The sequence below is a fragment of the Haemorhous mexicanus genome, chromosome 6, assembly GCF_027477595.1.
Source record: "Haemorhous mexicanus isolate bHaeMex1 chromosome 6, bHaeMex1.pri, whole genome shotgun sequence".
In the NCBI taxonomy this organism is placed as follows: Eukaryota; Metazoa; Chordata; class Aves; order Passeriformes; family Fringillidae; genus Haemorhous; species Haemorhous mexicanus.
Window position 1 is genome coordinate 24,927,546 of NC_082346.1, and position 23,061 is coordinate 24,950,606.

General features: G+C 43.9%; 1 protein-coding gene across 7 annotated transcripts in view; it reads left to right on the top strand.

The window, feature by feature from the left end:
- The first annotated feature begins 11,454 nt into the window (after window positions 1–11,454).
- Window positions 11,455–23,061, top strand: part of TSPAN18 (tetraspanin 18) — a 122,113-nt gene continuing 110,506 nt past the window's right edge. For 2 of the 7 annotated variants that reach the window (XM_059849286.1, XM_059849291.1), the window contains exon 1: window positions 11,505–11,590. The gene's annotated coding sequence lies outside the window, so the exon portion shown is untranslated. Of the gene's footprint in view, window positions 11,591–11,895; window positions 12,142–13,144; window positions 13,248–23,061 lie in introns of those variants that run through there. The other 5 variants (XM_059849287.1, XM_059849290.1, XM_059849288.1 and 2 more) reach the window with 4 other exon arrangements.

A 23,061-nucleotide genomic window follows, 5' to 3' on the forward strand; every position in this document is an offset into this window, starting at 1 on the left:
CTGTAGTCCCACCTTCATCAACAGCACCATCAACACCCCAGGAGGAAAGGGCAAAGCAGGAACATGTGAACAGCATGACACTTGATGGAGAAATTGCCTATTAGCTATAGCAGTTCTGACCTTTTGGTTCCTGAGGCTCTGACACTACCTGAATTGCAGTGAATAGCTCTGCCTTTCCTACTTGGCCTGTGATTTGTGCTCAGTACCTAATGCTGCTGTGAAAAGCATGGCCTCACACGTGTTGAGAGGCTGTCTTGTTATTGTACTATCACACTAGAATGTGAAGGTGTTGGTCACCCATTCGTGAGGACTCAGCCTCATTATAAAGTGGTGGATAAAATCCATCTTCAGGACAAATCCTGGAAAATGGCATAAGTCTGTGCTCCTTTTCCTCCTCCACAACTGCCCTTTATAGTCATCCTGCTAAAGGAAACAAGCTTTAATGAACATGCCTGATTGATGAGGAAACTCATTGTGAACAGAGAAACAACATTTCCTCCTGCCTGCTTTGGGAGCTGTTACGTCTTCTCAGGTACGCTGACATATTCCAGTGCAAATATACAGGTAGCAATAAATTGCTTTGCTGTAGTTTCATCTTGAATTCAAGTAGTATGCTATGGCAAAGCATTTGTGTCACCTAACGGTGTCTGCATGGCATTGTTGAGGCAAAACTGCCGTGTTATAGAATCATGGAATGGTTTGGGTTGGAAGGGATGTTAAAGATCATCTCATTCCAACCCTGCTGCCATGGGCAGGGATGCAGACCAGGTTGCTCAAAGCCCCATCCCACCTGGTGTTCACACTTCAATAAGTGCAGCAAAGGTAGCTGTATGTAACAGGCCAGTATCTATCACAGAATCATGGAATTGTTTAAGGTGGAAGAGCCTTTTAAGATCATCATGTCCAAACAAGGCAGCAGCATCAGGCTGGTACCTCCTGTTTGGAGGGCACCTCAGTGCTGTCTCTAGGAGCTGTTTCCAGGGGATAGGATTAATGTTTGCTGGAATGTGAGATCAGAGTGCCACAGGAAGAGGGTCTTGCCATTGTTCTGAGAAAATTATTTTAGTGACATGTACTTTCCAGATACAAACAAGAATGCTCATGTCATCCATGTATGTAACTGATTTGTTGCCTTTTTTCCTGTGGTAAAGGATTATTGCTAAATTCACTAACCAAAATTAAACTGAACTACTGAATTCATGTAGCTTCTAGAATATATATATAAATCTCATTCTGAATCACAGAGCTAGGGCACATCTCTAATGTAGTGGAGTTGCTTTAGTCTTCACTGAAATGCAGCTTTCTTTGAGCAAATCACAGTAGACCAGCAAAGCAGTGTTAAATGACACTCTGGCAGGAAGTAAAGAGGATAATATTTCACTGAAGGAAAATTGCAGGAAGTCAGTAGAATGTCTGTTATCTTAGCTGGAGCTGGCATTTGGCCTGGTTACTAAAGATAACACCTTTTTTTCCTTCAAGACTTGTCACTTGCTGCTTTATGACCAAGTATCTTGATTTACATCTCACTCAGAACACCTCCAGCTGCAGAGCATCACCAGTGCCTGGGGGTGACTCCAGGCTTCTCCATAGCAAACAGAAAGTTGAATTTTTCAGCCCCCAAGATGATGGACTGGTGTGAGTCTGCTGTTTCGGCAGGCAAGAGAAGAGCAGCGGGAAGGAGTGCAACCATAATTGCAGGCTGAAGAGGTGAGCACAGAGGAGCTGGGATTGCTGCAACCACTACTGCCAGACACCTGAGAGAGATCAGGTAGGTGACTGCTGCATCTGCTCTGAATAACCCTGACTTCTGTCTGAGCAGCCACAGCCACAACCAGCCTGCCTTTGCAGAGCTCCCACAGAGATTAGGCAGGCACCATGGTGTCCCTGAGCACATCGCTGTCCTAGGCAACTCTGTGTTATCTTATTTCTGTGACTGGCATCACGGTCAAGCTGTGAATTCTCATCTGGCATAAAAGAAGAAAATCATGTCTGACTCATAGCAGTCGTTGAGATCTGGATTTATTTTCCAAGGCCTAGTCAAAACTAGAAGCTCCTTGATTTCCAGGATCTAATGGGACTGCTATCCCCAAAGGACAAGTACAAAATGTGCACAATGATCAGCTGGATGCCTCTGATAATTTTTAGCAAGAATAGTAAACAGCTTATTTTCTAAATTGTCGATTATGGAAGGAGGTGTATTTTGTGAAATGCACACTGCCTGTCATGCTGAGCTCTAAGCAAATACCACTCTTGCTTCATAAATGGTTGATGGGGTTACCAGGAAAAGTTACTTGTCAAGGGACATGCATTGACTCTACAGTTTGGAAAGTAAAAAGTTATATCTCCAGTTGATGTTCTTGTAAATCAATTTGTGACCAAGTCCCTGATGACTTTGACAGGATGCAATGTGAACCTACAGCTTCTATTGGTGGCTGAGAGAAGTTGCTTCATTTCTACCACAAAAATCTCAACTGACCTCGACAGCAACTGATCTTGGATGACTGATAACAAAGAGTTTGGAACTAGATGTTTTTCTGTTTGTGTATTTTTGTTCACACTCCTCTTCTGAACTCTTTTCCTAGTTTCCATGAACTTCTCTCTCTCCGTGTTGCCAAAACATCATGTGTGCATCTGGGAGACTTTCCAGCTTGCAATTGCAGAAGTGGGTCAGTCCTCATCCGTGCACATTTACAGTCTTTAGCAGATGCCCAGGCACTCAGCACAGCACTGGGAGAACTTAAGCAGTGCTGTCATAGCCTGTTGCTCTCAGAGGTTCACAGTATTGCCAGCCAGCATTAACTCTTACATTTGTTCTCTCTGACTGTCTGTCTAGAGAAAGAGATCTTGTAATGATCACCCAGCTAAGGATGAATTATTAATTTGAGATGCTGAAGGAGATTTTGTCAGAGCCCAGCTTTGGATGGGTGACTTGCACGGAGCTTAAAAGCATCTCTAGCTCATCCCCCTGCCTCATTCTGCATTCTGTGCCATTTCTCTCATTGCCTCAGGGCAGAATGCTTCAGAAAGTTGGAGTGGGAATATTTTTATTCATCCTGTTACATGAAGTTAATCTCGTGTAGCAAAGCAGCTGTGTAATGTTTTGTATTAAATCTCATGTCTTCCCTTGGGTATGATTAAAATTCAGGTGAGGGGTTTCTTTAATTTTATTTTATTTCCCCCCTCCCAGGGTTCTCAAGGGGCCATTAGGCTTCATTCTTAATAGCTTGCCATCCCCTTGCCTCTGCTCGTCCTGCTGCACACACAACTGCACTTGTCTGACTGATGAAGGGTGAAGGCTCTTTAGTGACTTGTGCACATTAGTGAAGACATCTCTAGCTCAGGTGAAGGGATGGCTGCTCCCTGGCACACAGAATAAAGCCTCGGTTGGCAAATTCTCTATTTGCTTGATTATAGCCCTGAAACACAGCAAATCCCAGTTGGAAGGAGACCAGCTGCTCTACCAATACCCTGGGCTTCCCAAAACTATTGCTTCATGTCAGTGGCTGTTTCCAAGAAAGGCAGAGTTTCCATTCTCATCCTTTCTAACATCTCATTATATCTGCTTGCAACAGAGGGATTTGCCCCCATTTGTCAGTTTAAAGAGGAAAACCTCTTCTGACTTTTTGTGACCCCCCTTCCTCTACTCACTCTCTGCTTTGTGTCTTTATCTGTAGAACCAAAATGAGACTGCCTGGAAGACAACATAGAGACCTGATAGTGAGGGAGGGTTATCACGGGGATACACAGGGGAAAGTAAAGAATTAAAGAGCTGCAGAGGACACAACAGGGCTGGAGATACTGAGAGAAAATGAGCCTAGAGAAGTGAAGGTGAAAGTGGGAGAGTGAGATGTACTGAAAAGGAGGAATATAGAAAAGTACAGACTGGTTTGTATACTGCACAAACGGAGCTAACCTGAGGGCTTGCACCACTTCTTCCACTCTGCACCTCTTCTAGAGCAACTGGAATCACCTTAAAAGCAGTGCTGCAGAAGTGGTTTGGGCAAACTCCTGTTTCCCTCTAAATTCTCTAGTCTCGACTCTGCTGGACAGGATTTCAGGAAAATCCAGTTAACAACTTCTTCTTAAAGCCTTTAACTTTCACAGCCACATCTGCAATTTGGTATCACAGCCAGGAGGATCAGAAAATGTCAAAACATGGCAAGGTTGCACAGAGGGCCTGGTTACAACAAGAGGGAAGTGCGGGGAGCTTTAGAGGCTTTGCCAGGCTTTCCACAATTCTCAGGTTTCAGAGGCTTGGTGGATTCAACCTTTCAGTGGACTGCAAGTCTACAGGACTAGTTTTGCTGATCTTTAAACAGAATCTGGATTCTGAGTCCTTCACTGAGGGTAGCTCAGAACACAGGAATCAAGAAGATGGTTCCTTCCTCTTGCTTTGTAAGCTTTTGTTATGTATGTACAATAAGTTTAATGCAGTAGGTGGCTATGGGCTACTTAGCTAAGAGAATGTGTCCTTGGCATTGTTTCATTGAAATCAGTCCAGTAAAACCAGGGGTGAAATTGGCTCCAACATTTAATAAATCCACAGTTTATCTCTTCCTGATAGGAAACAGCAGCTAATAACTCACGATGTTGTTTCAAACATTCGTAGCAGGAATCAGTCAGATAAGTGACTCCCATAGTTCCAACCTGTGTTCCATGGTGGTCTACAAAGTCCACATTTTAAAGCTGCAAAATAACATTATTTGTATAGCAGTTGTTCTGACTAATGAGTGCCTAGCCAATGAAAGGATTTTCATCTTCAGATAAAGAAAACTCACATTTGAAGTAACTGACAGAGGTGCAATCAAGTTTTGATCACAGATTAGGAGCCCTAAATTCTAATAAATCTAATCCTACTGCCCACTTGGCAAAATCACTGCATATTCCTGGCATTCATTTGCTCTCACTTGTAAAAAGGGAAGGCTGATTAATTAGTGCCTGGTGAAGGGTTCACAAGGACCATTAATTTTATGACAACATTTTTAAAAATAACTAATCTTGCCCTAGTACCGAGTCAGCCTCAATCCCTCTATAGAGCATTCAGGAATTCCACAGCTCCCATACCCCGCCTGGCTGCTCTGTTCACTTACCAGCTCCCTTTTGTTGACAGAAGAGCAGGGCTGCCTTATGCACAAATGCACAAAAGGGCTCTTGAGATCGAGGAAAAAAGAAGCAAAACTTGTGCAGTTTTGTTCCTGCCCTCACTGTGTGTATGCTTGGAAGGGGTGTGAATGACAAGTGAAAAGAGGTCTGCAGAGAAGCACTATCTTTTATTATAGAAAGTAGCATATCTGAGAAAAACAACAGAAGCCTCAGGAAACAAAAGAAAGCTCTGTAGTTTTTGACAGCTATCCCAATGAGGTTATAGTAGCATCACCATCCCATCATTGCTTTGTAGTCTTGTCAGGATATGTCATCTCCATTTGTCACTAGAGATCGGTTAAGATCTGGAAAGCTACATCCCAACTTAGGGCACCAAATTTGATCATGAAAAATTCTGGGATCTTGTGTGATGTCCAGCAACCTTCACACCATGAAAATTGACTGTCACCACTCCAAGTCATGCATTTTATAGCCTTTCTGAAATCATTTTACACAGCCATGAACGTTCATCCTGGTGTTTAGGCATTGGACAGTTCAATTTTCTGGATGTAATAACATTCTATTTTGTGTGATAGTGGGAAAAACATTAGGTCCTTCCATGCCCAAGGTCATTATTTCAGCAGTCTCCCGGCTAGCCTAGGAGTGCCCATGTAAACTGAGTTCTGCAGAATGGGGATTTTGCTGCAGAACCCCATGCTACCTCCTTCCACCTAAGGAGGGGGATGCCTGCTTTGGAGTTCTGATGATGTGCTGTTTTATTTTTGTCCTTAATCACCTTACATGTGCTTCAGCAGAATTTACTTGGAATAGGACCTTCTCCCAGTTCCAGGGGGAGCTATAACCACTTCTCTGGCTAGGGATCCCTTTCTACATATAGACATTGGAATCCTTTTCTTCAGCTGGCTCTCTGGAGGGAGTCATTTGGGGAGAAGGGAAGCAGTGAAATAGTTTGATGAATGGCATCGTCTTACATCCCCCAGGAGGATTCCATATGTTTTTAGCAGATGTTTAACATGTTATGGCAACACAACTGGCTGTGTTGAAACAAATTGCAGGGTGACCATCTAACTGTTGTCAGAAGTGAAGTTTTCAACACTTCTAGCTCCCCCCTGGCAGTTACTGCTGCTTTCTGTAGATACCTGTGATTTACATACCACATTTTTGACAGGAAAATTGTGAAGAACCTTAACTGTCCAATAAGGTGTTATTTAATCGGAACATCTCAAGGAACAATAAACACTGAAGCTATGTTTGTTATATATTTGAAGCTTAGTTCTTCTATATTTTTTCTTTTTTAAAGGAGAAAGGTGCATTGTAAAATCTTATGAGAATAAAAATAGCTTCACGATTTTAGTGTCATCTGGAGTTTTAAAAATGCATTTGAGCCTCCTCCCTTTGTGTTAGAAGAGAGATGCAAATGCCAAGAAGAGTCAAAACATTTGAGGATAGATATTTGTATGAGTAAGGCATTTGTCTGTGATCCAGGATCTCCTAGCTCATGTCCAGGAGCTGACACAGACCTCTAGTAGTTCTTCAGCGTTCATTCTTCCTGCTTCAATTTCCTGTTTGTAAATGGGGATGACTGTTCTTATGTGTTTGTCTCTCTTGTCATATTTAAACATGTAAAGAGCTCCAAGGCTCCTAGTACAATGGGGATCTCCATTTTTCTTTTTCTTTCTTAGTGAAAATTACTAAAAAGTCTGTGAGAAACAGAGTTAGTTTCCATAACGGTTTCAAGGAGTACAGGAAAATCTCAGCTGCACATTTCAGAGGAAATGTGAATGCTGAGAATTTTCTCAAAATATACATAGTTGGAAATCTTGATGTTTTGGTTTAATCTCCATTTTAGAAAACTTATGGGGAAAAAAAGGAAAAAAACCTACCAGCTAAGGAGGGGATAGGATATTTTCTGTTGGGTTTTTTTTGGTTTTGTTTTGGTTTTTTGTTTGTTTGTTTTTTGGTTTTGTTTTTAGTTTTTTTTTCCCCAGTGATTTACAGCTTTAGCTACTGTTAGCTGTGGAAATGGCTGTCATCTTAAATATGTTCATTTTGCCTTTAAAGTATCCCTTCGATGCTACGTATTAAAATTTTTACAAAGAATTCTCTTAATTGAGATTTTTCTGGGCAGATTCCAAGGGTTTGTTCAGTCATTGCTGCTACAGTTTTGGGTTTAGGCACTGCTGCCAGTTCCTTTGTGTAATCTTACAACTTCAAAGACAAGGAAAGAGGGAGGTGAGCACGAAAGCTTTTAGGAAAATTATGTCTACCTATTTGAGTATCTCAGGGAGAACAAAGTGTTGTTCATGGGTTGGATCATCTTAAGAATAGCATGTCTCTTGCCCTGGAAGCCTGCTTCCAATCTCGTGGTCTGTCGGTCAGAAAGACATGAGGAGGTGATAGGTGAAATAATGACAAAACATGATTTTTCACTTTAGAAAAACATGCATGTATGTTACCATGTGATCAAGTGAATATGAAAACAAAGCTGGGGAAAATGAATCTGTAAATGAATATTCAAAATGCAGCTTAGTTCTCGATTTGAGAAACAAAAACAAAAACAACATGGCAAAGGGAGGGCTTGTGATTTTTTTTTTCTTCAAAATGTTAGCTGTTGCTTGGATGAAAATGATTGGGATATGCTGATATTGACAAAGAAACCAACTCATAAACAATTTAGATTCAGTTTTCCCAGCTGAGCCTGGGGAAGCAAAACTGGGTTGAAAAATACACTGGCAAGGTTTTAATTATGATTTTAATAATGAAGCTTGAACAAACCTCTCGCTACCAGTACATCAACTGCCCCCTCATGCTGTTTTCCCAAGCCTGATGGAGGGGTCCTGGAAAAGCAGTCTGATGGCAGATGAGAGAACATACTGATCAGTGTAACTTCAGTCAGCACTATAAGTGCTTGACATTTCGGAAAAACAAGATCTCTTACTTTGCTGTCTTCATCTGGGAGCAGGTGATCAGGTTCAGACAGTCAGTTTGTCATGCTAAGCTCTTTGTGGCTGAGACCTTGTTTGTTTTGTGCTCTCAGAAGTGCCATTCAGTTTCATGGCAGAGTTAATAACACTGTGTGATTTCTACAGAGCACAGATTGCTCCTGGAATGTGCTATGGTTATCTGGAAATAGATTGGTATTCAGGTTCCAGCATGCAGATGCCAGAGAGTTTCCTTCTGCCCATCTGTCTAGGCAATGAGCTGGGCTGTGTGTCAGTCCAGCTCTAGGAGTCACAGCCAAGCTGGATCGGGGTTGTATTCCTGCTTTATCTGCCTTCACAGCAAATTGAGAAAGGCATTAGTAGAAATACTGAGAGAGAATAATAGGAAAAGAAAGAGAGCAGTCTGAAGGCAGAGGAAGCAGGAGGAAAGCTGGGGAGGCCAGGGAAGGAAGGAACAGGGAAACTGTGAGGTTGAGAACTAAGACGAGAAGCACAGACAAGAAAGAATTCATAAGTAATGGGTGAGTTCTGTGGAGTGAAATTTATCTCAAAATCCGTACAGTTACACCTATGAGGAAGCTGCCATGATTTGTTCAAGGATTCCCAATACTGCAGTTTCTGCTGCTGAAAACTCAAGCCTATCAGAAGTGTAACAGAGAGGCTGTTTGGATTGTGATACATATGATGTAATATTCAAGGGACAGAACTTTCAGACAGTGGGAGGGCTGCAGCTCTAGGCCCTTCTGAAAAGGGAGAAAGTGGCTTTAGTGTTCTGGGCTAAACCATGGAACTCTTTGCTTGTTCTGAATTCAAGTCAATAACCTATTTATCAGAAAACAAGTAAAACAGCCCTCTCACATGTTGACCTGTCATAAAATTGGCTTATTTTGAGGTTGCTGTTATGCTTTAAGTTCACAGAGGATATACTATATTCTTTACACATAACAAAGAATGTAAACCCCAGCTTTAAATGCAAAACTCAGTTCAGTGCTGGCTGGGATTCACAAAGCAATTCCTTCATGACGGTGAAAGCACTATGAACTCGGGAAGCTAATTTTCAATAGTGGCCCCTTAAATTGCACAGCTGAGCATGTAAGAGCACTATTGTGTCTATGCTAGCATGTGGAAGATTTGAAAGCTGGGGTCACATATAGTTGACTTTTGTTCATTTACAAAACAGTTTCATAGAATCAGGATGGAAAACAGAAAACACATACAACTCTTTGGATACATCACCCTGTACTTTTTTTTTCCCCCAAAATATCAGAATAATGATGTCACTGGAGGAGAAAGGGGTGGCAGTTGTTGGAAAAAATGCCAAGAGTGTCCCTGATGAGGAGAGGATCTTGTCTGTAGAATCTGGGGCTGTTTAAAACAGTGGTGTTTCCATCAGAACTAAGCCCAGTCAGTTTACTAGAAACCCTCCACATGAGATCTGAGCATTAGGCCCTAAAACAAGGGTAAGTGTTGGGCAGCCAGACAGATACACACATTCTTTCATGGTTTATTCACTGGTACAACAAAATTGCTTGGTATGTGGGGTCCTGCAGCAGTCCTGGACAGTGCAGGGGTACACGTGTGTGATTGCTACAGAGGGTGCAGGGGGAGGACCAATGGACCCAGTCTGGCAGGTCTGTAGAGTAAAAATGTAATCTTTGCCTGAAAGAACTATGATCTGCTGCTTAAGGGCCATGACAAGCCAGCCTCCTGGAAAATAGCACTGTGAGTCCTTTGCAAAGGAATCAAATAAGGAACAAGGCTATTACCTCGTGTCACACTGTGTCTAATAAAGAAATGGAAATCCCCTACTCTGCCACAAAGACCAAGCAGAGCTAGGATCATGCTGTGTGACACAAATAAATGAATAGCAAAACAGAAATGGAAAAACATGGGCCCGAACATTACAAGAAAATATCAGACCCTGAAATGATTGCCTGTCTTAAGCAATAGACTATAACAAAACATACGCTTCAAATACAGTCTGGTTGTGTAATCTAGTTTTGCTATTACACAGAAATAGATTTGGGACCATAACTGTTAAATTCTGTGTCTATCTCCCTATTTTTATTTCACATTAGGAAATAAAAGAAAGCCACCGCCAACAAATATCTGCACCTGGGGAGCCGTGTAACTGTTCATTACCAGATATATGGGGCATTAGCAGAGATTATGCAGGGATGCTGGCACATCTATTTTTCCTTTGCGTTGCAATGTTAGACATTCCTGTTGTCTCTTGTTCTTCTACTCAGCTTTGAGAGTCCAAATCTGCATCCCCCATCTTCCAAAGCATCATGAAATAAGCAGGACTTCTTATCAGCACTAGGACACATCTGTATATCACTTGCATGATCTGGCCCTTGTAGGATCGTTCTCTCTGTTATTATGTAAAGACGTAATGTCCAATTTACTGAAGTCCAATTTAGTAATCCTGAGCTATTGATTGTTATTGAGAGTAAACAGTGTTACTTCTGCACTCTTTTTACTCTCTCAGTTTCTTTTGCTCCAACCTTGTAAGGACTTTCTAAGCATTAGGAACAGTGAAGAGTAGTTTTCCTAGGGGATAATTGAAATGAACCCCCTTGTGGATTCCCTTGTCAGATGCTGTTGGACTTGAAATACAGTCACTCTATGTGCAAGAGCAGTAAAAAAGATGACCTCTTCTAGACAGTTATCAATTTCTATGGAATTTGTAGCTGTCAAATGCTATTGAATTTTTTTGACAGGCTCAGAAGTTATTGGTACGCACACACAGCCCACACCACACAACGGCACAAGCCTTATTTCCCTAGGCTTTACCCGTGTTGCGAACATGGGCTCTTCCTTTGGTTTGGTATGCATTTTGGAAAGGCTTCCCAGTCCCTCAGAGTCATCCTTTGAAGTTTCTCCGGCAGATCTTTGAAGGCATTTCAGCAGCTCTCACTGAGGTACCGGTCAACGAGTGACCTCTCTCCCCCCCCCGGTCTCCTCCTTTTGCGTCCCAAGGATCCCCCCGGTGCCTCAGAAGCCCATCGGACGTTACCGGGGTCACCCTGCAGACGAGGAGCAGGCAGCTCTCCTTCCCACCGGTGCCTGCTGCGAGCTCAGCGGGCTCAGGGCTGCTCTCGGGTCCCAGGTTAAGCTGTCCCTGGGCCGCCCTTGCTGGGCTGCAGCTCCCGCACCCCGAACGGCCGAAGCACGGTACGGGAGGGACGAGTCACCCCGGGCTGCCCTTGGCGGCTCCTGCCGAGGGCACCCGGGAAGTTTTCTGGCGAAGGAGAAGGCAGACGAGAGGCACGGACGGGAGCGGCGGAGCGCGGGCAGAGGCTCGCCCAGCCGGAGGGGCCAGGGCCGGGCCGAGCCGAGCCGGGCCGGGCCGGGCGGGGGCGGAGGAGGGGGCACGGCCGGGAGGTGGAGCCGGCTGCGCTGGCGGCTCCGGCGCTCCGCGGCTGCCGGGCACGGGGCGCGCACGGCAGTGGGAGCCCAGCGCTGCCGGGAGCCGCCGCCGCTCGGTCCGGCCGGTCCGAGCCCGGGAGCCGCCGCCGCGGGAACGCCGCGGGAGCCGCCAGGTAACGGGCGGGGCTCCCCTCTCGCTGCCCGGCTGGGAGCGCAGCCTTCCCACGGCAGCAGCCTTTCCGCGGCTCCGGCTCGGCGCCCACCGCCCTGCCGCTGCCCCGGGACGCTCGGGGCTGCCACGGGGGGCTGCTCGCCCACCCGCCCTCTGCGCTGTTCCCTCGGGGGAGGGCAGGATGTGCGGGAGCGCTGTGACTCCCCGGGGTGCTGGGCGTGCAAGTTTGTGGGGCTGAGAAGCCAGCCCGCCCGCCAGCACCGCCGGCACGGGAGCTGGGGGAGGGCGCCCCGGCTGCCCCAGCCAGCTGAACTCGCCCCGCTGGTAACACCTCTGCGGGGTCGGGCCTCGGGAGCGTCTTCGGGAGCCTCAGAGCCTGTCCTCGATATTTCTGTATTCTGCTGCCTCCGCCCGACAGCCCTCCCTCCGGGATCCCTCTTACGGTCAAGACGAGCGGAGGAGCCGGGAGCCCGGAGGCTCCTCCGGAGCGCCCCGCGCTGCGTCTGTCTCGTGTTGGGGTGCGCCACCACCCCTGAAATTCGGATGAGGAAGGTGGGACGGCTCCCCGTGTTTTTTACTTCAGCCCGGGCTGGGAGGAATTTTCTCTTTCACACTTTGCTGATCTTCCATCCCGCTACCCTGGGTCAATGCCCGCTCTTTAACAGAGATTTGTAGCTGCAGCAACATGTTAGCGAGGTACCACATGGGGGTTTTGTACGCTGAACTGGGCGCTTCAAGTTTTATAGTAACTTTTGTATTTAAAGGTTATAGTGAGTGAGTAAATAGCATTTTCATGGGTGTTGTACTTGGGCGGTTTTCTGTGAAATATGTTTGATAATAATAATTTTTTTTCTATCACTTCTCTCAGCAGTTATTAATCTCGGCCTGATTACTGTTTGTATTTCTATAATAAGAGCAAATTTGGACACAGTTAATAGACTCTAGGCACATAATTCACTGAATAGCCAGTGGCTACCAAAGCTGGTTGGGCAGAAGTGTGCTGGAGATGGTTGTGTGCCTGACAGGGTATATGCTAATTGTGACCACGGGTTCGCCTTGGACTTTTGCTAGTGGGTAAAAAGTTGGAGTTGTTAAAGAGTTGTCTTAATTCAACAGGATGTATGCAAGTGTTTGATGGATTCTACCAGTAAAATGCTTATTTTGATACTCAGTGTTTTTTGTAAGGAGCAGTAGTTGTTGCATCACAAAAGTATAGAAACAGAGCAAACGGTAGGGATGTCATTTGGAGAAATAGGTACATTCTTAAATTTTTTTCATAATTTGAAGGGAATCTTTCAAATTCGACTGTGTAGCATAATGTACAGACACGCTTCTTTATCATCTGCTTTCACTGAAGTATTTTTATAGTATGTTAAAATGATTCGAATGTTTGACCCTCCTTGGAAGGCAGTTAATGTTTCTGTATTTGTTGTGGCCGAGGTACAGCTTTTGTTGGCGCAAGCTAAAATACCATGTGATACAGTTGCCACGAATTCGAGTGTAGCGGGGTGAGGAGAAGGGAAGAGCTTTAACTTCTCTGAGATGTTGCAGACTGCCCGCAAAATCCACACAAAATTTCCTCCCTTCCTGCAAGGCAGAGCTGTGCCACCAATCGCTCGGCTCCCCGCGTTGTGTGTGTAAGGCTGTGAGATGCGCAGGTGAGCGCGGAGCTGCTCCTTGGAAAGGGCCGGGTGGCAGAGCCCGGGGGAGCGGGGCCGCGGGGGCAGCCGGGGCTTGCGGGGCCGGGGCGGCTCCGGAGGGAGGGCTCGGGTGGGTGATGCTGGCGCTTTCCACGAGAGGGCTTTCTCGCTGTGCCGTGTCAGCGCCGGCCGCCCCTCCGCCCGCTCCTCCGTACGGAGGAGCGGGATGGGCTTGGGGGTGGTTTGCGCTCGCAGGGTGTTTCAGATTTCCTTTGTAAATTATGGGGAAATCCCTTTATTGCCCCTGAGGTGTAAGGATAAGACATCCTGGGAAGAACACCAGTCTTCAGTTTCCAGGCTCCCTTAAAACTCAGAACGATCCCAACAACTTAATTTCCCCACAGTGGAAACCGAGAAGAGGCTGAGTGTGTTTCTCACAGAAGAGGAGAGGGGTTAGAGTGTGTTTGCATCCTCGTTGCAGATGATGGCAACGAAGTACTTTATCCTGCCGTGATCTCATTTTTGGCTGCTTTAACATGTATTCTACTTCTCAGGGTGGGGCTGGGTGAAAGGGAAACGGGAATCATTGTGTGAGTGCGAAAATGCTATCTGTGAGTCCTTTGCCAAGTTGTCTGTGTGTTAGTTCAAATAATTTCACACGCACAGCGTTGCAGGTCTGTTTTAAAAGGCAGAAACTGTGTCTGTAACAAGTAATAATATTGCAGTTCATAAAACATGAGAAACATCTGTTACTGTGACTTCAATTTGTTTCTCTCTCCTTGGAATAACCGAGTTGACAGCTCAGTCAGGTTTAATGTCCTGTGCTAAACCTTTGGTCGTGTGTCCCACGGCTAATTGTGACTCACAGAATCAATAAACCCAGCTCCTGCTTCTCTGCAGCGACTCAGTGGGGGAGAGGGAAGGGCTTCAAATCACAACAGCAGACCACGGGGGACAAATCTGGGTTTTTGCAAAGCTAGGCCTATCGTGTGCCCTTGCCTCTTTCAGTGCAGCAGAGCTGGCTGGGGTCTCACTATTAGGGCTGAGTGAGTAAGGGAGATGGTCTGCACTGCTGTAGGGGCAGTATTTTCCCTCATAGCACCTTTTGTCTTGCCTTAATCTATCCCAGGTTGAATACTGTAGGCAGTTGAAGCAGAGCCATCTCATGCTTTGATGTGTGTTTATTGGCTTTAGCATCTCATTCCCTGGCCATTTTTTTTTTTTTTTTTTAATTTGGGTTGCTCTGCTTCCACCCCACCTCCCCAAACAGAAAGAATTAGAACAGAGGCAAAATGTGAATGAAGTGACTTTGTATTTTTTGTGAATGGGTTTTCTTGCATTGCCCCTGCCTTCCTTGCTGCCTTCTGTAAGATCATTTCATAATTAAAATATTATGACTGTGCTTATGGTAGCCCTTCACTCGTGGCAAGGATCCTAATTTGACGTCAATGAAAAAAATAGTAGTTTCTGGCATAAGGGCAGATGACATTTCATCAGCTAGTGCATGCCCATTTTTTTTAAACCACAGTGCTAAGACCATATGGACAGATAATGAGTTTAAGCTGATAAACAGCTTACAGATTTGCCCAACTAAAGGACTTTCTTCCTAGAAAACACATTTTCCTTTAAAATAAATAATGAAGTTCCTGTGTTTTTATTTAATTATCTTGAGTCCTGTCTGTTCTCACCAGGCTGCAGGAAAACAGGCACAACTGCTCTGGGGACAGAAGCTACTGGATTTATGGGCCTGTAGGTCTTAGAGGAAAGGAAGGACTTGAAAAGAAAAGTTCAGATGCTACAAAATTGAGGCCTAAGGTATCTTAAAAAAGCAGATGGTGGTCCAAGTTGTATTTAGAGAGTTTCCTGAGGTAGTGCATAGTTCTTGACATCTTGAAGATGAGTCATTGCATGAGGTGGTAGTAGGTCTGAGGTCTGTTTGGGAGTTATAATTAAAACAGATGGATATCTATACTCCTTGCTAACCCTGTGAGGCTGCTGAAGCAGTCCTTTTCTGGAAATACTCTTGAGAGACAATCCCTGCTTTTACTTTCTCAAGAATTTTTGACTCATTTCGGTATGATTTGTTTGTTTGTTTAATTTAAACTGACATCTATAAAATGGATCAATTTTTCTTGGTTTTTATAGGGGGAAAAACCCCACAAGTGGTACAGTGAGAGTTGAAAGTAACTTGCTTTGGGAAGGGGTGGTCTTTAGTTGTCACTTTAAAATAATGACTCAAAACCAAGCAGTGTATTTCCATGAGAGGGCAAAGCCTGTGTGTTTCTCCCTCAAGAGGCATAGAAATGAGCTGTTTCAGATCTGAAAGTGCTCATTCCCTTTTAAGCTGTTTCTTATGTGTTCTCTCCTTTTCTTCTTCGTCTTTTTTTTTTTTTTCTGGAAAGAATTATTAATTTTAATTGGAAGTGGCAAATGAAGGAAGAAAATAGTTGCACAGAAAAATCAGTGCAGACTGATTTTTCAGTCCATTCTTTCTCATGCTCCTTATTCCTTCTAAAACTTCAATGTTTTGTGTTGTCCCTTCCCTTCACACTATCCCCTTCTCAGCACTGGGAAGATGATGGACTTTAATTGTATTTCATTTGAGGATATATTCCAGATGGCCAGAGCTTAGCTTTCCAATGGTCACTGCTGCCTCACTGGTAACTGATGTGGCAGCCAGGTTCTATTTATTTGGTCCTATCTTAGTTCATGACTGCTCAGTTCAGCATTCCTCTTGTGTCCATTATTTCCTCTACACCTACATTTCTTATTTTCTTTTCACTGTTCTTTCAGTCTTCCAAAAGAGATTCCAAACTGGTGAATGAGTTAACCCATCCCCTGGGAGTTTCAGGGGATTCAGGTGAATTCAGTGCCCACCAAACAGTCCACAGGTCTCCTCCCCATCCAATCTCTTGTCTTGGAGCATTTAACAACTCCTTTGCTGTTTATCATTCTGCATTGGTAAATATCTGTCATGGGCTAAGGCAGTGTAAATCTTCTGAGACTGAAAGAAGTGGCTGTAGGAAGGCAGTAGTTGATCTTTTTCTGTTAACCACACCATCTGCTAAACCAGTTTGTCAGCATGTTTTTATTTATTTTTGCACAGATAAAATTTAAAGAAACAAGCTATTACAAAGATGTTTTGCTCTTACAATGGGATTTGCTTCTGCACCTCTGCCACCTTCTGTTCTTTACCACTGGGCTGCCCTTCACTGGTCCTCCTCAGAGCTAGAGGCAGAGTCTCACCATCCTGGTGAGCTGTGTGAGTGCGGGGTGTTTTGGATTTGGATTGCCTCTGCAGGTCTCTTGATACAGGAAGCTCTGGGTGCCTGATCTTAGGCACCAAGTGCCTAATCTGAATGCTTCTTTTCTGGTGGACTGATATGCAGTAAATATGGCATGACAATTGAGAGCAGTCATGTGGTGTCAATTTATCCCCACCCAGTTAATTTCAAAGCAAACCATACCCAGTATCTTGTCATTGTCCTCAAAGATGTAGGAAGTGGGGTTCTGACTCTCATGGGTTTTTAGTAAGGATCTTTTTTCTGCACAGGAATCTTACTGACTGTGTAGTCCTTCCAGCCAGGACTCCAATGACTGATAAGTCTCTGGGGGTTCTTGTGCTTTAGGCTTTATTTATTTATTTATTGCTATCAGGATCTTCCCTTTGCTATGTATTTAAATACATAGTATGTATTTAAATAAACCTGGTCTAAAATGGAAGTTTCCCATTTCTTGAGAAATAAATTAAAATGACTGTAGAATAGTCAGTTTTTAAACTCAGAGGGAGCTCAGATTTTTTTAGACCAATCTATCACTTCAGGCAGAAAGAGAGGATACTTTTGATTGAATAAGTAGTGCTGAAACTGAATCTTATCTGTGTGCTTGATATTACTTGGTTATCAAAATGCTGCATTATTATGTGAATTAGGGTTTAGGTCTGAGTTTGCTGAGTAGCTCAGCTTCTGATCGACCATGTTTAGTTTATCTCTATTCCTGCTTTTCTTGCCTGCATTTAGTTGGTGCATGGCTGTGTTAGAGAAGGACTTTGTTGGGTCTGTGGTGCCTAGTGTGATCTGGAGTTTGCCCTGATTACTCTTCTGGAACCAGTATAACCAGTACCCTCCTTACTCCTGTTGCTGTGGTGTTACCATCAGGAAATAAACCTTAGAGTGGTTGTAGATCCCAGGGAAGTGGAACCAAACCAAACTGCTAATGTGAAAAGTCGTGTAGTACAGCAGAGTTAATAACAGCTCTTATATTTTCTCAGACTCCTCACTTGAGCTGTAATCAGCTTTAAACACATCTTATGCCATCCCAGATGTCTGAAAAGCCCAAGGACAGAGGACTGGGATGGGTATGGGGCCGTATGGTGACTTGTTGCCTGTGGGTCAGTGGCACAGCTGGGCAGGGGCTCAGGAGCTTAGAGGCCCTGGCTGCAGCTCGGGTTATGTGTATTGTGCATGATTACTGTGCTGACTTTTTCTGCAGCTCTGTGCTGCTCCTAAGGCTCAACAATGAAATTGTAATGCTAGCAGCTTTCTTTTCATGGCCCAATGCCCAGTTTGAAGAAGGGTGACGTTGGTCATGTTGCTAAACGTACGTATTTATGGCCCTGTTTCATCTGTTGAATTTAATCTGTTGGGGTATTTTTAACATTATTATGGAAACAGTTACTATATTTACTCCTTACAGAAAGCTCAGTGTAAGACAGTCTATGAGGAGAGTGTTCTAGAGTAATAAATATTGCACTAAATTATGGTGTCTACACTTCTTCAGGAAAAATGGCCCAAATGAACTGACTGGCAGTTTGCCTGTTCCTGAGACATGGACCTCACAGGGCACTGAACTGGAACACTCTATGCTGGGAAAGCAATGATAGAGTTTGTTCTTGGCACATCTCATTTTCTTGTGGAGTGAAAATAAACCAGATCTTCTTGTACAGAGGGATCTTGTGCCTGTACTGGACTGCTTTCTCAGGCCTGCTGAGAGCCTGTTTCCCACGGAAGTCTTTGGGACCTGTGGGCATCTTGCAGATGAAGTCCTCAAAACCTGTTGCCAGTATAAATGAAGCAGTGGGATTTCCAATGAATGGAAATTCATTGGATTTTGGAATGGGATTCCCTGTCGCTGTTGTTGATGCATTTGTTTCTGCAGCCATTTGAAACTGGAATGTGTTTTAATGTTAGTCTTGCTGATAAAAATTGATGGAGCTTAATGGTGATAATAATGTGGTGGGTACAACGTGGACATGAATGAGAAATAATGGCAAATAAAGGACTGAATATCTCAGAATGTCATTGAGAGGGATGAACTTTGGATATGATGTATTTTTGAACTGCTGTCTGCCCTTTTTTCCTGTTAATGTCAGAGGGAATTCTCAAAGCTGCTTAGGTTGAGGTGCTTATTTTGTGTTGATCAACAAAACTTTTCCTTCCAATGGGAATATGGCATGTAATAGGAATCTTCTGGAGTTGCACGAAGCTGTTTTTCAGAATAAGTTACAGGAAAAACTGAGAGATAATCCTGGAAGTGCTTGAGGCACAATGCTGGAAGCACCAAAAGATCTCTTTGCTTTGGCAGCCTGAGAGTTGACAATGTAATACCTTGCTGATGTGACAAATCACTCTGGGTTCATAGGATTGAAAAAAACCTGCAAAACTGATAAGGATTTCAGCTTACAGTGATGCTTTGTTAATTAAGAACTGTTTTTCTTCTTTTAAAAGTTAAGGGAAACATCAGTCAGGAACAGCATTCTGATACGATTAAGAAAGAGAAAAAACAGAGAAGACACAAAACAAAAGAAAAAATCTAGTTAATCCAGCCAGTCTCTTGGAAGTCTTATTCTATCTCCTCGCTGTGCTGAAGGGAGCAGAAGGTTTCAGGCTTTGCATTTTGTGTGTTCATATTTTGATACTGCAGTGGGGAAGGTTTGGCAGGAGAAGAGTCGGATTTAGTTTAAAAACATTAATTTTCTTTGTTAATGCTGCTGCAGATAGTTCCAAGTTTCAGTTTATAGTGGATTTCTTACAGTATTTCTGTAATGTGATGCTCTTTGGGAAGTGCTTTGAAGCTCTGCACTAGCCTTGGGGAGCAGAGGGCTTTGGGAGGGGGGTTGGACTCTCACTCCCGAGCGCTATCACGGATTTTACTGCTCAGAACTGAGGTGGGTGAATGCCAGCATTCCTAACATCAGCCTGCTGTAGACACTCCTTAGCTGTGGGAAAGCTGCATTGCTTTTCTGAGCATCTGTTTCACCAGCTGTGAAAATGAAGACAGTACCCTCAGCACTGGGTATGATGAACGTTCTTGTTAGCTAATCTTGCTAAAGTGCATTGGAACTGTGAAGCGTTGTGGGTTGTTGTTTGAAAGTGTGAAGGTTTAAAATGGTGTAAGCCATGAGCTTGCATCTTTGTTAGGGAAGAGAAGTATCAACTGGGAGACCTTTTCCAACAGGGACAAAGGGTTTCTGGGAAAGAGGAGAAATTTTCCTGTAATGGACGGATATGAGTGAGAATTATGCCTCATTCTAATCCTTTACACAAAATCTAAATGGATAATTTTGGAGCTTTTTAAAGCACCTGTCCAGGGCTAGATTTTTCCCTAACACCAGTTGCATCTCCTTTTGCTGTTTTTGCAGCCCCCCTCTCCTCCACACACTTGATTTTTATGATCAAAGCTCCATTCTTTAAAGATATGCCAATGCCTTGTAATAATGCTCAGAAGATCCCCTATGGACAGAAGTTCTAATTAGACACTGAAGAATTATTTAATTCTCTCCATACCTATTAATACCTATTAGGAACATTGTGCTGATAAAAAGTGTGGTTTTTTTCTTCCCATTGCTGTTACTACTTTTTCTTTGGCTCCCCTCCTCCCCAGACACAGCACTTATTCTTTAAGCTTTCACATTTTCTTGTCTTGTATAAACTTGGTTCCTTGGTTCTTGCTTTCAATTCATTCTTTTATCTTCTACAGCACTCAATGAATGCTTAAAAATAATAAATATTAATAATAGGGCCCTTTGAACCAGCAGGTTCTTTGCAGCTTAAACTCACCTTTCCCTGCTGCTTATCCCCTATTAGAAGTTGCTATAATCTGCAGATTGTAGCTGTAATAAGTTCTGAAGCAGTGGCTGGGTTTGTGACAAGCGTAGGATTATAGCTCCAGGTGGGGAAGCGGCAGCAGGAACAGAGAACCTCAAAGGCACAAATATGTTGTTCCAGTTGAAATATTCTTAGCAATAAAGGAAGAGAAGCCAACAAAATTTAGTGTGGGAATAGAGCTATTTATCTAGGTTTCCATGGAGTGTCAGTGACCTATATAGGGTAATCCTGTACTGCACATAAAAAAATGCTGCGTTCAGAAGTAGAAAAACATTCTTTCTGGAGAACACAGTTTAAAAAGACTGCACCTTTGGAGATCCTTTCAAGCCATTTCATAGGAAGTGTCTTAAATTAGCAAGACAAGCTATGGGATACATCTGTGGTATTACTGTGTTTGCTTTGAATTCCTTGTAGAGACAGGTTTACTGCTCCTTAGAGCTACAGAAGAAAAAGATGCTGTCTGCCCCCTGTGAGTAAAACTGACCACATCATGTACAGCCCAGGCTCCAAAGCTTTTGCCACACACACACATGCACATTCTCTTCTGGATATCAGCAACATTTTTACAGTCCCAGACTAAGGAATGAATAAAGTAAACATGAACAGAGTGTGAGGTTTTCCCACCATACCTCCTTCCCTCTGTTTAACAATGCAAGGTACTGGAGTAGGAAAAAATGACAGAATCCTGAGTTGGCAGGGCAAATTTTATGAAGCTTTATTTGCTTCTTCTACACCGTGTTGCAGTGGCCCTACTCAGGGGAGACAAGCTGTTCCTAAACAGAGCCTCTGTTGGGTGGGTTGCTTCCAGGCTTATGTCTTTGGCAGAAACCACACTGGTTGCTACTTGAGGCTAGGACTAGCTAGGAGTCTTCAAGGAAACAATCTGCCTGCAGAAGATGCTGATTTATTGAAACCATTACTGCTTTGTGGGAAAGGATTGGTCTCCACTTGGTTCTCCTTGGGTGAATTTCTTGCATTCAGGATAGAATTTCTTAGTCGAAACAGATAGGAGCCAAGTGGTTTGGGTTTTTCACCTATGCTGTTATGGATCCAAAACAGGGTCCTGAAAGCAGGTTTCCTGCATGCCAGAAATACCAATCCTGACCACAGAACTGCTGTTCTACAGCACATGTGTTTATGTATGAGGGATTCCAAGGTGTATTCCAAATTTTCGTACCTATGTGAAATAAAAAAAATATTCCAAGTCTCAAAAAATGGGGTTCCCTCCAAAAACTGAGTTCCTATCCAGGTGTCCTTGTGTCTTCTTCAATGGTCTCACTGTCTTTCCTCACTGGTTCTGCAGGTTTGTGTCTCCCCTGGATGTGCTCTTATGGAGTAGGGCAAAGAATCCCTGGAGACTCTGGCAAAGCAATCAGCTTGTCAGTGACAGGAGGGGAAGGACTGACCCTGAAGCACTGCTGGTGTATTTTGTCAGGGTCAAGGCTTTACAAGGATATATAACTCCTAAACCACTGCTGCCTCTGAGGAATATTAGTAGAGAATCAACTTGAGCAGCCAAGAAAAATATAGCTGAACACTGGAACACTGCTGATATGTTTGGGCATGGGCCATTGTTGTTGGGCAGGGTAGGAAAAATAACGCTTGGGGCAAGAGAGGAGCTGCTTGGAACAGCATGAAACACTCTTGTGCTGGTCTGATTGCAGCGAGCTCAGCAAAGGCAAGGCTAGCACGTGGTTTCAGTAATAGGCCTCTTTCTTCCAATTCCTTCTTTGTGTTTTAGAGAGGAGGAGAAAGTAGTCCTGTCTCGATCCTTTCTTAATTCTCCTAGGAGAGTAAGGAGATAACAAGAAGAAAGTCGAGAGGGGATCTCAGCCAAGCTGGGTGTGTGCTTAGCGAGGCTGTTTGTTCTCTGTCATTGTGCTCTGTACCACCAAAGATCTGAATCTGGTTATTCCAGGGCAGCTCAGCTCCCTGAGCCATGATGTGCTCTGTCCTGCTTGGCTGCCAAGGGGACCTTTCCAGGGATCCCTCTGTTATAGAAGGTGGGATTGCAAAATTGAGGTGCACACTCCACTTCTGGTTATATGGGAATGCCACTCTGCCTTGACTTTGTATTTTGTTCTTGCCATTTTTAGGAAAGGGAGCAGAAAAGGCTGAGGGTTGAAGCTTCATCATTGCATAGAGAAAGACAAAGCACTCCTCTTAAAGGCAAAAAATTCCAAGCCCTTGCTGTGTATTTGATGTTTAAATAATGGGAGTTTCCTGTTTCAGGGAAGCCAAATTAATCCTCAGGTGGCGTCCACTAACCTGCTTTAAGAAGACTTGTGTACATCTTGTGGCAGACGAGGAGTCTGAGCTTGCCCTTTTGGTTTCACCCCTTCTTTTCCTTCAAGTTAAGTTAGGAGGCATAAGGTGTGTTTATAGCACACAGAAGCAGCAGTGGAAGGCCTGACCTAGTGGAAATCAGAATTACCATACAGCTTTCTTGGATGCAGCATAGCATTTGGATCCACAGCAGCCAGCTCTGGCAATCATAATGTCAAAGAAGTCCTGGATGTGAGATGAGCTCTACTGTGTCTGTCTGTAGAGATGCAGACCTCAGATACAGAGTGTTTGAAAAAATAAATTAAAATGCCATAAGCCTTGCTTTTATGGTTTGGTGCTTTTTCTTGGTTTGTTGTTTGTTTTTGGTTTTGGGGTTTTTTTGGTAATAAACAGGCAATACTCATCTTAAAATAAAGGATGACAATAATATCTTAATGTTT